Here is a 13,312-nt window from a genome sequence, read left to right as displayed (position 1 = left end):
GGGGGGATGGTCCTCGGAGCCGAGGCGCTGCCACCCACCCGACCCCGCTCCGCGCCTCCCCCTCCGGTGGCGTCACGTGGGCGGAGGTGAAGGCGGCCGCGGTGGGAGTGGGACCAGGAAGGCTCGGCCAGAAGCCAGAACCCCGGGACCCGTCAGCCCTGGGGAACCCTTTTCCTGGGCGGCTGGTCGCCTCCTGAGAGCAACGGGGGAAGGAGGTGGCGGGAGACGGTCCCGGTAGCGGGGCTGCGGGAGCGGGAGGAGCCGTCCTCACCGGGTGCTGTGGCTCGAACCCGCGGAAAGGCGGCGGCTCCGCGCTGGGTGGGGAGGGACAGCGGGGGCCGGGGGGGCGGTGAGTGCGGGCCCGGAGCCGCCGGGCTGACGGCAGGGTCTGGCGTTTGGAAGCGAGTCCCGGTCCCGGGCGGGAGTTTACATCGCGAGCACAGGAACCGCGTCCCGCACATCCGTCTCCTGTCCCGTGGGCGCTGCCTCCTGCTTCAGCGTCTTCAACGAGGTGTGTCTGTTCCGACCAGACACAAGGGGGCGCCTTCTCCCAGCTCCGCGGCCGGGGGTGTGTGTGTGGTGTGCGGGGGGGGGGGTCCGGCCCTGCAAGTCCTGCTCCGTGGCCCCAGCTGGGCAGGCGGGAAGGTGTGCGGGCCAGGAGCAGGGACCGGAGTGCTCCCCGGTCGCGCTCGGTGTTCCAGATCATCCGGCGGCCCCTGCCCGCCCCTGCCCGCCCCGCACTGACCCCCCTGCCCGCCCCCTGCCCGCCCCTGCCTGCCCCTGCCCGCCCCGCACTGACCCCCCTGCCCGCCCCCTGCCCGCCCCCTGCCCGCCCCCTGCCCGCCCCCCCGACCCCCCTGCCCGCCCCCCCGGCCCCTGCCCGCCCCCTGCCGGCCCCTGCCCTTCCCGCACTGACCCCCCCCCCCTGCCCGCCCCCTGCCGGCCCCCCTGCCCGCCCCCTGCCCGCCCCCTGCCGGCCCCTGCCCTTCCCGCACTGACCCCGCCCCCTGCCCGCCCCCTGCCGGCCCCGCACTGACCCCCCCTGCCCGCCCCCTGCCCGCCCCCCTGCCCGCCCCGCACTGACCCCCCCTGCCCGCCCCCTGCCCGCCCCCCTGCCCGCCCCCTGCCCGCCCCGCACTGACCCCCCTGCCCGCCCCCTGCCCGCCCCCTGCCCGCCCCTGCCCGCCCCGCACTGACCCCCCTGCCCGCCCCCTGCCGGCCCCTGCCCGCCCCCTGCCGGCCCCTGCCCTTCCCGCACTGACCCCCCCCCTGCCCGCCCCCTGCCGGCCCCCCTGCCCGCCCCCTGCCCGCCCCCTGCCGGCCCCTGCCCTTCCCGCACTGACCCCCCCCCCCTGCCCGCCCCCTGCCGGCCCCCCTGCCCGCCCCCTGCCCGCCCCCTGCCGGCCCCTGCCCTTCCCGCACTGACCCCGCCCCCTGCCCGCCCCCTGCCGGCCCCGCACTGACCCCCCCCTGCCCGCCCCCTGCCCGCCCCCCTGCCCGCCCCGCACTGACCCCCCTGCCCGCCCCCTGCCCGCCCCCCTGCCCGCCCCCTGCCCGCCCCGCACTGACCCCCCTGCCCGCCCCCTGCCCGCCCCCCTGCCGGCCCCTGCCCTTCCCGCACTGACCCCCCCCCCCTGCCCGCCCCCTGCCCGCCCCCCTGCCGGCCCCGCACTGACCCCCCTGCCCGCCCCCTGCCGGCCCCCTGCCCGCCCCGCACTGACCCCCCTGCCCGCCCCCTGCCCGCCCCCCTGCCGGCCCCGCACTGACCCCCCCTGCCCGCCCCCTGCCCGCCCCCCTGCCCGCCCCGCACTGACCCCCCTGCCCGCCCCGCACTGACCCCCCTGCCGGCCCCGCACTGACCCCCCTGCCGGCCCCGCACTGACCCCCCTGCCGGCCGCGCCCCACACGTGACTTGGACCAGGACGTTGTCTCTGACGCCGAGATGTCAATCCCCCGGAGACCTGCCGGCGGTGGGGCCCGCCCCTCTCAGAGGGCGGCTGCCGGAGGGAGTGGGGAGCCCCCTGAACACGATGGCTTCCGGGCAAGGCAGCTCCGCTTCCGGAGTCTGGACTCAGGCTCCGCCCCGGGAGGCTCCAGCCCGGAGGCCCAGGCCCTGGCCTTTCCGCCTCTCCATCCAGAGGAGGGGCGCCCGCTGTGACGTCAAGGCGCCCCTCGCTGCCGCGCAGCCTGCATTGTAGCAGCTCTTTCCGGTACAAGAATGGAGACGCACTCACGTTAGTTCCCAAATGGGACAGTGTATTCTAAGAGCAGACATGTAAGGGAGGAACTATGTAAACGAGGGAAATAAAACTTTTTTTTTGCCTCGTGGGCAGCTATGGTTGGGGTGGTGGGGACACGACCAGGTCTCAAGTGAGAACTGGAGATTTAGAAATGCTAATAAAATAGCAAACACATTGAGAGCTCACTTCGCCTAGTCACTGCAATAAGTATTTTTTTTAAATACATTTTATTGATTGTTTACAGAGAGGAAGGGAGAGGGATAGAGAGTTAGAAACATCGATCAGCTGCCTCCTGAACACTCCCCACTGGGGATGTGCCCGCAACCAAGGTACATGCCCTTGACTGGAATCGAACCTGGGACCCTTCAGTCCGAAGGCCAACGCCCTATCCACTGAGCCAACACCGGTTGGGGCTGCAATAAGTATTTTTATACGTTAGCTCATTTAATCCTCACAACAACCTTATTATCAATATCCCCATTTCTGCGCGAGAGCTGAGACGTGGAGGCTGGCTGGCTGGCCCGAGTCAGCGGGCAGCGGCCAGCACAGCTGTGGCCCCAAACCTGTGCCCATGACCATCATGCAGCACCGGCTCTGCGTGTCCAGGAACTGGGAGGACAGGAAGGTCCACGGGAGCGCAGAGGCAGGGCTGGCCGGTGGCCACTGCAGCCCGGCCCCAGCCCCTGGCTCAGCGCTGCACCCGCAGCTCACCACCCGCTGCTCCGCCCGCCCACGGGGCCACTTCGAATTTCCCAGAGAAGCTGCTGTTCCGTGAATCACCACTGTCCCTCTTTGGAAAGACCTTCCTCAGCAGGTCAACTCCACGCCTGATGGCCAACCACCTGCTGGCCAGGTTCCCGCCCGGCCCAGTCAGGCGGCCACATCGCAGAGCACAGGGGCTGAGCGGGCCCCCTCGCACGCCTGGCAGCACAGCTGCGGTGGAACTGTCTGCATGTTCACCCATGCAGGACGCAGGAACTAGGAGCTGTCACCGCCGAGCCGTTCTTTCCTTGGCTGCCATCTTGTTAGATCTGGGCTCCTTTCCAGCTTCCTGCCAGCAACTAACCTTTTCTCCGAGCACCTGCACTGGCCTGTCTCCTCCCCGCCCTCCCGGCCCCTCCCGGCCCCGCCCACCTGGCCCAGCGCCCACACTGGTTTCCCTGCGCACCCCTGTCCCTGCCCTCCAGACTCAACGCTGAGCACCGTGTGCGGTGCCACTGCCTGACGTTCTGCGTGACTCCGGTCTTCCCCTCCGGGAACATGCCAGACCGACCCGTCAGTCTCCTCGGATCCCATGGCTGGGCCGTGGCTTCCCCCGCCTCCTCACTCCTGTGTGGAGCTTTCGGGGCCGGCCGCTCGCATCTTTCTCTCCCGGGGTCCAGGCCCACCGCCCCACAAAGCCAGCCCGACTTTCTCGCCCTCACCCGTGCCTCTCCTCTGAATCCCCAGAGCACTTAGCAGCTGTGACACTTAATTTAGCTGTCATACACGCTCTTGTCAGTCAGTCCATACGTGTTTGTCTCGGACCCACAGCTAGCCTGTAAGCTTCCGGATGGAGAAATAGACAAGAAGCTGGAATTGCATCTGGACGTGAATAACACGTCAGGTACTGCGGCACACACCACACCCATTCTCCCGCAAGCCCAGGCCGCAGGTGCCTTATCTTCATGCTGAGGGGACACTGAGGTTCGCAGGGAAATTAGGTGTCAGGACCGAGATGAACTGTAAGCCACACTTTCCTCGCTGCCCCCCCCCCCAGCCCCCCACGCAGCACTTCCTTGGGGCCAGGTGTTATCCTCACATCCCTCTGCGCCCAGCATTTCGCAAGGGCTCGGCACCTCCCAGTGAGAACTTGCCCTTGTTACACATGGAGCATCAGATGTGGCCCTCAGACTTCCCATTAATTCCTTCACGCACCCACTTCCGGAATCTCACTGGGCGCCATCTCACCGTGAGCCGGGCACTGTCTCAGACGCGGCGCACAGACAGAGCTCTGGCCTCACTCGCCCACATAATTAATGTACAAATGCACTAGCTAGCCATTGCTCCGTAAAAGTGACCCCACATTAGTGCCTCAGAATAACATACATGTATCACGTGACTGTGTCTGTGGGCCGTACGTCTGGGTCCTCTGCTAGGGTTTGGCCGGGCTGCAGCCGAGGCGTGCCCTGGGCTGGATCCCCGTCCTCGGTGGCTGAAGGCCGAGCTGCTCTCAGCCCCTTGGGGTTGCCGCTGGCCCCCGCGCCACTCGCCCGGCTTTCCCAGCCTTACAAGGGCAGTCTCGGGTGAGTCTCTGAGGTGCCATCCGGTCCCTTGGCCTTATGCACGCCCGGAAGCAGCTCCCGGGCACTGCTCACTCCCAGGGGAGGGGCCGTATCCCCCCCACCCTGAGCACCAAGAGGGGAGGAGCCTGGGCCCCTGGAGTGTGTCCCCACAGAGGTGAAAAGTCCCCCCCCCCCCCCCCCCGGAGCGGTGCCGACAGACAGGCGCTGACAGGCGCTGCTGGAGCTCAGCAGGAACGTTCCTTCCAACAGACCCGCGAGCAGATGCGGTGGCAGGAGGGCCCTTTCACCCGAGACTGTGTGAGGTGGCCCGTGCCCTGGGGAAGCCTTGCATCCTGGCCCCCGCGTGGGTGGGAGCCACAGCGTGGAGCAGCGGGCTGGCTGTGGGATGGAGAAAAAAAAGCAGAAGCTGTGAGGGATTACTGAGTTTGGTTCCCTTGGAATTAACTGTGCTGTTCAGTGACCACACATGGACAAACTGACAAAGAAATGACGGAATAGGGGCTGTAGCTGCAGAGTCTGAACCAGCGAGGGCTGTGCTGTGCAGGAAGCCGAGGGGAAGGCAGGAGCCCGAGAGAAGGCCTGCACCGCGTCACGCCCCGAGCAGGGCGCCGCGGGCTTGCCGGGGTCACGGACAGGGAAGGGCACATAACAAGCGTGTTGGAACTGACCAGGTACTGAAGGTTAGGCAGCCAGCTGGCACCCAGGGGCGAGGAGGTGTGTGTGGTCATGAGAGGGTCCGGCAGGCCGGCCTACACCCAGAGTCCTGTTTCGGGGTAACCCTCCCAGAGAACCCCTCTCCCAGGTGCTAGGAGGGTATGCAGGCAGCCCTGTGGCAGGCGCGGAGGTGCTGGCGGGAAGCGCGCTGCGGAGCAGAGCCGCGGAGGGGGCCAGCCTCGGTTCTGGGGATTTCTCACCGCCCGGTGGGTGGGCATCCCTAGCCCTGCGCAGTTCAAGAGTCAGCTGTAGCCCTGACCAGTGTGGCTCAGTGGATAGAGCATCGGCCTGTGGACCGAAAGGTCCCAGGTTTGATTCCGGTCGAGGGCATGTACCTTGGTTGCGGGCACATCCCCAGTGGGGGGGGTGCAAGAGGCAGCTGATGGATGTTTCTCTCTCATCGATGTTTCTAACTCACTATCCTTCTCCCTTCCTCTTTGTAAAAAAAAAAAATCAATAAAATATATTTTTTTAAAAAGAGTCAGCTGTGTATGGCACAGGAAACATGGACAGGCTGTAAAAACGTGGTGTGTGGGAAAGCAAGAACTAGGAGGCTTATAACGTTGTTAATTCCATACACAGGCACACAATGCAGCAATACGTGTTACTAAACCGTCTGCAAATAAAAACCAACCAACACTTTCAATGGTGCCCAGGGAGGGGAGGCACGGTGGTTATAGGCAACCATCGATTGAAACAGAAAAAGGGTTTGTGGACTAAAGACAAGGAGACATTATTAACTGAAAACTGTGTTTCATTAACTAAATCCCACCTCAGGGCAAAAAAACTTTAGGAGATTTTGTTGTTGGTTGTTCATGGGGAATAGTTTTAATTGTCATGTTGGCCTCATTCCTCTCATTAGCTCTTAAAAACATATTGCTCCAGGCAGAGTCCCCCATCGCTGGAAAGCTACAGGGGCCGGCTGGGGTTGGAGGAGGTGACTTTGAGAGTTCTGACCCTGAGATTCTGTGAATAAAATCAAGGTCGAGGTACGTGGCCCGTAGCTCAGCTGGTTAGAGCCTCACCCTGTACGCCAAGGTCGTGGGTCTGATCCCGGCAGGGCACAGGCAAAATCAGCCGCTGCATGCATCAGCAGGTGGAAAAGCAAACCTCTCTCCCACTCGCTCTCAGAATCAGTTTTAAAAATTTTTAATTAAGGCAAAGGGACTCTGAGTGAGAGACCAGCAAGAACAAGGCTCCGCAAGCAGAGGAGGCAGTGATGTCACCGGGCGGTTGTCGAACATCGCAGGGCCAGGGCGTTGGCATTGCCAGCAAAGCCCGCGGGGGGCGGTCTCCCGGGCCGGGCCGCGGTGTGAGCACCGGAGCTGGGGTTTCACCGAGCTCAGAGGGCCTTCACCTGCTACCCCGCCGGCTCCCCTCCCCGGCCTCACAGATGGCCTGCGGGAGCCGTCCTTCCCCTGAATCACGTCCTCCAGGCCTCTGGCTCGGCAGCCCCTCCGGTTTCTCGCCCTCCTTTGAGGCTTCTCTGTGCCCCGCCCCGGCCCCCGGACCTGTCTGAGGTGGTTTCCGGCCCTTTTCCTTCTCTAAACTCCGTCCTTACAGAACCCCCAAACCGGTCTTGCTCCCGCAGCAAGTGCCGCGTTTCCTGCCGAGAGCTGTCACTGCGGGCTCTCCCAGTCCCAGTCCCGGTGGAGAGAGCAAGTTCCCCGGGCCCCCCGCCCCCCCCCCCCCCCCGCTCCCCGGGCCCCCCCCCCCCCCTCGGGCCTGGCCCCCCCCCCCCCGGGCCCCCCGCCCCCCCCCCCCCCGGGCCCCGCCCCCCGCCCTGCGCTCAGCCCAGAGCTCCCTTTCCTCTCTCGCCTGTGAGGAGCCTCCTCCGGGCCGCTTCTCAGCTCCAGCCACAAAGCCGACCAGCCCGTCCAGGCTCTGGGTGACCAACCCGGTACCTTTCCACGTTCGTCACCTCCAATTGCGGGAGTTCCTGGGCACCCCCCCCCCCCGCCCCCGCCAGCGGTGCTGCCTTCCTGACTGTCAAAGCCCGCCGCTTCCGGTGTAGCTCAGTGATTTTCCGCCTCCACCGCACGGCACACAGACGGGTCGCTCAGGATCTGTGGCAGCCAAAACATACTGCTGCTCTGATAAAAAATAGGTATGATTTTGACCGTTCGCACTGGACAGCTATTGTTTGGCTGTTGTCAGTTTTGTTATTGATAATCTAACGGAAAAGAGTCAGTGTTATATGTTATAGTCACCTGAACAGTCAGGTGTTATAAGTTTTAAAATGTCTTGCGGGCCCTGGCCAGTGGATAGAGGATCGGCCTGCGGACTGAAGGGTCCCGGGTTCGAGTCCGGTCAAGGGCACATGCCCGGGTTGTGGGGTCGATCCCTAGTTAGGGGTGTGCAGGAGGCAGCTGATCAATGATTCTCTCTCATCATTGATGTTTCTCTCTCTCCCTCTCCTTTTCTTTTGGAAATTAATAAAAATATATTTTAAAAAATTTCTTGTGGCACACCAGTTAAAATTGCTGGTGTACTTTAAAATTTAATAAAAAGTTTAAAGTCAACTACAAACATTGTGTAAATGAAAAAGGAGGCAAAGATAACAATAAAGATAAATGCATGAACTAATCAAAGAAAACACTATTATTTTTAACTAGGGGCCTAGTGCACAGATTCGTGCACCTTGAAAGGAACTGTGGGCCTTGAGGCTGCGGTGGGCACAGGGGTGGGTCTCGGCCCATCCTCCGCCCCCCCCCCCCCCGCCCCTCCCGCCGTGGTCCCCGGTCCCCTCTCTGCCGGCGCTCCCACCACCAACACTCCCACGCGCTGACACACTGAGCCATTGGGGCTGGCGCCAGGCTCCAGCAGCGGGTGCGAGCAGCGGGCAGGACCGCGGTGCACGGGAGCAAAAGAATTTTCAGTAACCACCAGAGGCTCACCCCATGACAGCAACCGGTGCCCCGCCCTGGCCTGGCGCCCCTGCTCACCATGTTCCGCGCTCTGCCGCCTGCTGCCAACGCCCGCCATGTTCCGCACGCGCCCCCTGGTGGTCAGCACACGTCATAGCGACCGGTTGTTCAGTTGTTCGGTTGTTCTGCTGTTCCATCTATTTGCACATTAGCCTTTGATTATATAGGATATTTAAAACAATTAAGGCAAAGTTCTCTTTTAAAAAAATATTTATGCATTTTGCAACAAAAGAATATTCAGTGGGTGCATGTCATGTGATGAAGGCACTCACTAGAATTAAAATACAAAATTTTACAAACTTATTTTCCTAAAACTTTCCTCAGGGGAGAAAAGACAAATTGAAGCAGGGAATAGTTCAAAACCGGTTTTGTTTTAATTTTTTAAAAATATATTTTATTGATTTTTTACAGAGAGGAAGGGAGAGGGATAGTTAGAAACATCAATGAGAGAGAAACATCGATCAGCTGCCTCCTGCACACCCGCTAATGGGGATGTGCCCGCAACCCAGGTACATGCCCTTGACCAGGATCGAACCTGGGACCTTTCAGTCCGCAGGCCGATGCTCTATCCACTGAGCCAAACCGGTTTCTGCTTGTTTTAATTTTTTTAAAGTTTCTGATCCTAGAGCAGCGGGAGCCGGGAGCCCGCTCCGCCAGCAGTTGGGAGGGCAGCGCCCGCGCCTCCCGGCGTCCTGGGCCCCCTCCCCGGCCTCAGCGGCACCCGCCGGGACCCCCCCCCCCCCCCGGACCGAGCCTGGCTCCCGGCGCCCTCTCCCTCCGTCCTATTTTTCCCTCTGCCCTCGCGCCGCCTTCAGCTTTCCGCTACGGCAACGGGGCCACCATCCCCGCTTCGGCTCGAGCCCCGGCCCCCCGGATACGCGGACCCCACCGGGAGCGAGGCGGACTCCGACAGCACCCCGAAACCGCCGCTTCCTCGGCCCGGGCACCAAGGGGCACCCGGCCACCCCCGGGGCAGTGGGAGACGCCGCCACGCCCGGCCCGGGAGCTGGCACCGCACGGCGGCCTGTGCTGCGGTGGCCCCGGTGGGTTCTTTCCGAGCTTCGGGAACATCTGCCGAGGCCCGGCCGCCCACTCCCGCGGCGCCGAAGGGTTACCCCCAAAGCTGGACCTGCGGCCCCGATCTGAGGAGCCGGTTCCGCGGACGGAAGAGAGGCGGAGCCGCTGGGGCCCTTGGCCGCATGGAGAAGGTTCGGCAACGCCAGCAAGTGCCCGTCGGAGGCCGAGCCGGGCCTGTGCCGCCCGAGGGCTCCGTCCGTTCCCGGGGCGGCGAGAGCGGACCGGCCGCGGGGAAGCCTAACCGGGACGCCCTCACGAGGGCCCGGGTTTTCCGAGCGGGTTCTGCCGGAGAAAGAGGCTGCGGCGCCGCGTTCAGGCGACGGGAGGGTTCGCAGCGGTTTGGAAGCCAGGAGCAGCTCAGCTTTCATGCAAGTTCACTTCCGTTTGCTGACGAAGGTTCATCAACCAAACGACAGAACTGGGGCAGGGAAGCTTCGTCCGAGGACCGCTCGGCCACAGACGCGCTGGGGGCCGCAGCTTTCAGCGTGAAGTTCCACAACAAGCGGGAAACAGAGGCTTCAGAAGGCAGAAGCTTGTCCAGGATGTGTGCTCGTCACAGAAAAATGGCCTCAAGAGAGCACCGCAGTCAGACTTCAGTGAGAGCTGGGAACACAGAGCAAGGCAGCGGCGGAAAGCTGTCCCAGGAACATCTAAGGAAACGCCCTGTCCCAGCCGGGACGTTTCCTACCCTCGCCGCCGGCTGCCCAGAGGCTGCGGGAGTGCAAGTGCGATGGCAGATTTCGCTCGTTTTCCCAGCAGCACAGCAGACGAGGGATGTGTTCATGGACGAGGAATTTGATCGCTGTGCTCCGGAGGGTTTTGGACAACGGAGCCCGCTGCTCGGCCTTTCTAGGGGCGGGGACGCCCTGTGAAGAGCAGCGTCCGCATCTCTGCAGTTAACGCCCTGTGAACAACTGGTACTGAGTCTAGTCTCCTGTCTTCACCCTCTGGCAGAAGGGTCAACTTTTCATAATCTCACTCAGGAAAACTAATTATTTGTTCATTAGGAAACTAGGAAGAATAAAGAAACTTTGGAATGTTAAGCAGGGAATGTGGTGGTACATGATTTAAACATCTATTTGGCTCAAGCAAAATGCAAAACAGTCAGTCATTAAGAGTTTAGTTTTCTGTAGCCAATTTATCATGAAATCCCTGTCCACCCAACTGTGACAATGAGCCATATCTAAACTCATTACATTTATAAGAACACTTTCAAAAATCTAGAAACCACAGGTTGATGTCCTTAGTATTACTTTTTGAAGTTATTAAAATGAGAAAATTCTACTTCAGAAATAAGTACTGTTTAGATTTTATATTAAAGTTTAGACCAGCATATCTGAAGGTGCTTCTTAGTGAAATGATTTTGAATTATTTTATTCCAAAAGCAGATTTTCCCTTTAATTTTAATTTATTACTCATATTTCAACATGTTATACTTCATGAAAAAGATAATTGAAACAGACAACAACAAAAATCTTGAAATTAAGGACGCTAATAATTATTCTTAGCAGGGCAAGAAGAGACAAGTTACTTGGAAGAAACATGTTTTTCTTTTAAAATTTTTCATTTGTGGGCAAATTGGAATATGGAAAGATTGTACTTACTGTGCCTCTTACACTACATTTTGCTATTGTGAGGCTTTAGACTATTCAACTGAGTAAGAACTTTTTAAATTTTATTTTGTCAGTATAATTTACTGTTTTATGATTTTCAAGATTATGTTCTCCATATCTATAATGTCTATCAAATTTAAAACATAACTGAAGAAAAAAGTGAATTTTCAAAGATAATTCAGTTGCATTTTTCTTGTTTCATGCAACTGAAAACATTTGTTTCTCGGATTTGGAATATAGAACACGGAGGACGAAAGAAAACGGTAAAACATCGAAAGAATTGTATGTGTCAAATTATAGACATTTTGTTAACTATTTAAAAAATATATTTTATTTATTTTTTACAGAGAGGAAGGGAGAGGGATAGAGAGTTAGAAACATCGATGAGAGAGAAACATCGATCAGCTGCCTCCTGCACACCCCGCACTGGGGATGTGCCTGCAACCAAGGTATGTGCCCTTGACTGGAATCGAACCTGGGACCTTTCAGTCCACAGGCTGACGCTCTATCCACTGAGCCAAACCAGCTAGGGCTTGTCAACTATTTTAAAACATAATTTTAGTACCATTTACTCATAGCAGTTCAACATTTTATACTTTAAAACTTGATTTGCTTTAAAAATTGTTTACCAGGCTTTGTAATAATCTTTCTGATCCAGTGCCTTTAACCTTGATTTGATATATGTGTAGCTTCAGTTGTCTTTCCATTACATTCTATGTTATCACAGCATAGATATCAGTTTCTTTTAGAAAATTGTTAGTTTGGTTGTGCAGAGAGGTAAATTGCCTATTAATTCTTTGGGAAAACAAGTAGAGTTGCCCATGGAGGTCAGGCTTCTTATTAGTTCACTAGAGGCCCGGTGCATGAAATTCGTGCACTGGGGGGCGGGGGGGGGGTTGTCCCTCAGCCCAGCCTGCACCCTCTTGCAGTCTGGGACATCTCTCTCGCAGTCCAGGACCCCTTGCTCCTTACTGCCTGCCTGCTTGCTGCTCCTTAGCACTGCCGCACAAGTGGGAGAGGGTTCCACCACCACCACTGTGCTTGCCAGCTGTGAGCCCAGCTTCTGGCTGAGCGCTGCTCCCCCTGTGGGAGCACACTGACTACCAGGGGGAAGCTCCTTGGTTGAGCATCTGCCCCCTGATGGTCAGTGCTCATCATGGCGACCGGTCGTTCTAGTCATTCCTCCATGACGGTCGCTTAGGCTTTATTATATAGATTCAAAAATACTTACTGGATATCTACCGTATGCTAACCATTTTTAGCCCCTGAATATAGAGTTGTGAACCAATCAGACAAAGCCCTAACTATTTCCAGCATTCTGTCTAGATGGCATGGGGTTAGGGACTGAATTAAAATAGAGATACAGAGAAATATTTATTTCAAGATGATAAAGTTAACTAGCATTTGAGTTTGTGTAAAGATAAGGTAATAATTATTGAGTTGAGATGAAGCAACTAACAATTTAGAGAGGTTGAAAATAGTCCTTTGCAGCATTGTAACCTCTATTTGGCTTTGAGTTCAGATAGGAATATAGAGCATATAAAGGCCTTAATTTTTCAGTTTTCTTACTGGTAAAGGTACGTTTACTTAGACTGTCCATTTAGAGTAGTGCTTTAACGTTACTGTGAGGAATATCCCATTATATTTTCACAAGCAAATTACTGCACATTTTTTACATTGTATTTCATAATTTAGGCCTCAATCTTCGAATCACTGGTATTTTAAATTTGGCAATGAATGTGAAATTTACTTTTTATCTTACAGGATGATTTTACTGTTACTTAAAATACTTGTTAATATTTTAGGAAGGTTGGAGTTTCCATTTTTGAGGAGTTAATATTTAAATTATTTTGATAGCATCTAGTAAGAGGAAATAGTATTCATGCAATTAAACAAATTAAAATATACTCTCAAGAATTTTTTAAATTGTTAAACTTTGTCATCATTGGGGCTAAATTTTAGCCTGGTGTTCACTTACAATACATATTAAGTTTAATTATGAAGTGAAGCAGTCTTGAGGATGATGTATGATGCACCACATGTGGATGAGAATGGTGTGCACAGAGACACTTTGCTCTGGGAGCTGTGCTGGACGATTTGGGGAGCCATGTGAAGCTGCACCTAAACTTGTGTTGTTAGTGACTGCTAAGTTTGCTGTACTTGACAAATGAATGCATTTAGTCTAGTCAGAGTTACTTTTTGGTTTAAATGTCTCTTTCCTAATGTGTTTATAATTTGTACTATTGATGGGGGAATTCTTAGACTGCAGGGGTTATTGTCAATGTGTGATTTTATTTTATAGAATCATATGATGTGATATACCAATTTTTATAAGTGATTATTTAGATAATTCTAATAACTGTATATTTGAAAACCTATTACAATGTTTTGCATTGGAAAAAAATAAAGTTTCTGATCCCATGAAGCATCAGCTACAATGTGACTTCACAGCATAA

The 13,312-nt window shown here is 56.9% G+C and overlaps 1 pseudogene; it reads left to right on the top strand.

Annotated features, from left to right (window-relative positions):
- Positions 1-2,811: 2,811 nt before the first annotated feature.
- Positions 2,812-13,312, top strand: part of LOC103300551 (RING finger protein 214-like) — a 32,263-nt pseudogene continuing 21,762 nt past the window's right edge.

This window comes from Eptesicus fuscus, chromosome 10 (genome assembly GCF_027574615.1).
Source record: "Eptesicus fuscus isolate TK198812 chromosome 10, DD_ASM_mEF_20220401, whole genome shotgun sequence".
Taxonomy (NCBI): Eukaryota; Metazoa; Chordata; class Mammalia; order Chiroptera; family Vespertilionidae; genus Eptesicus; species Eptesicus fuscus.
The sequence above is the reverse complement of the archived record's forward strand: the minus strand, read 5'-3'. Positions and strand labels throughout refer to the sequence as shown.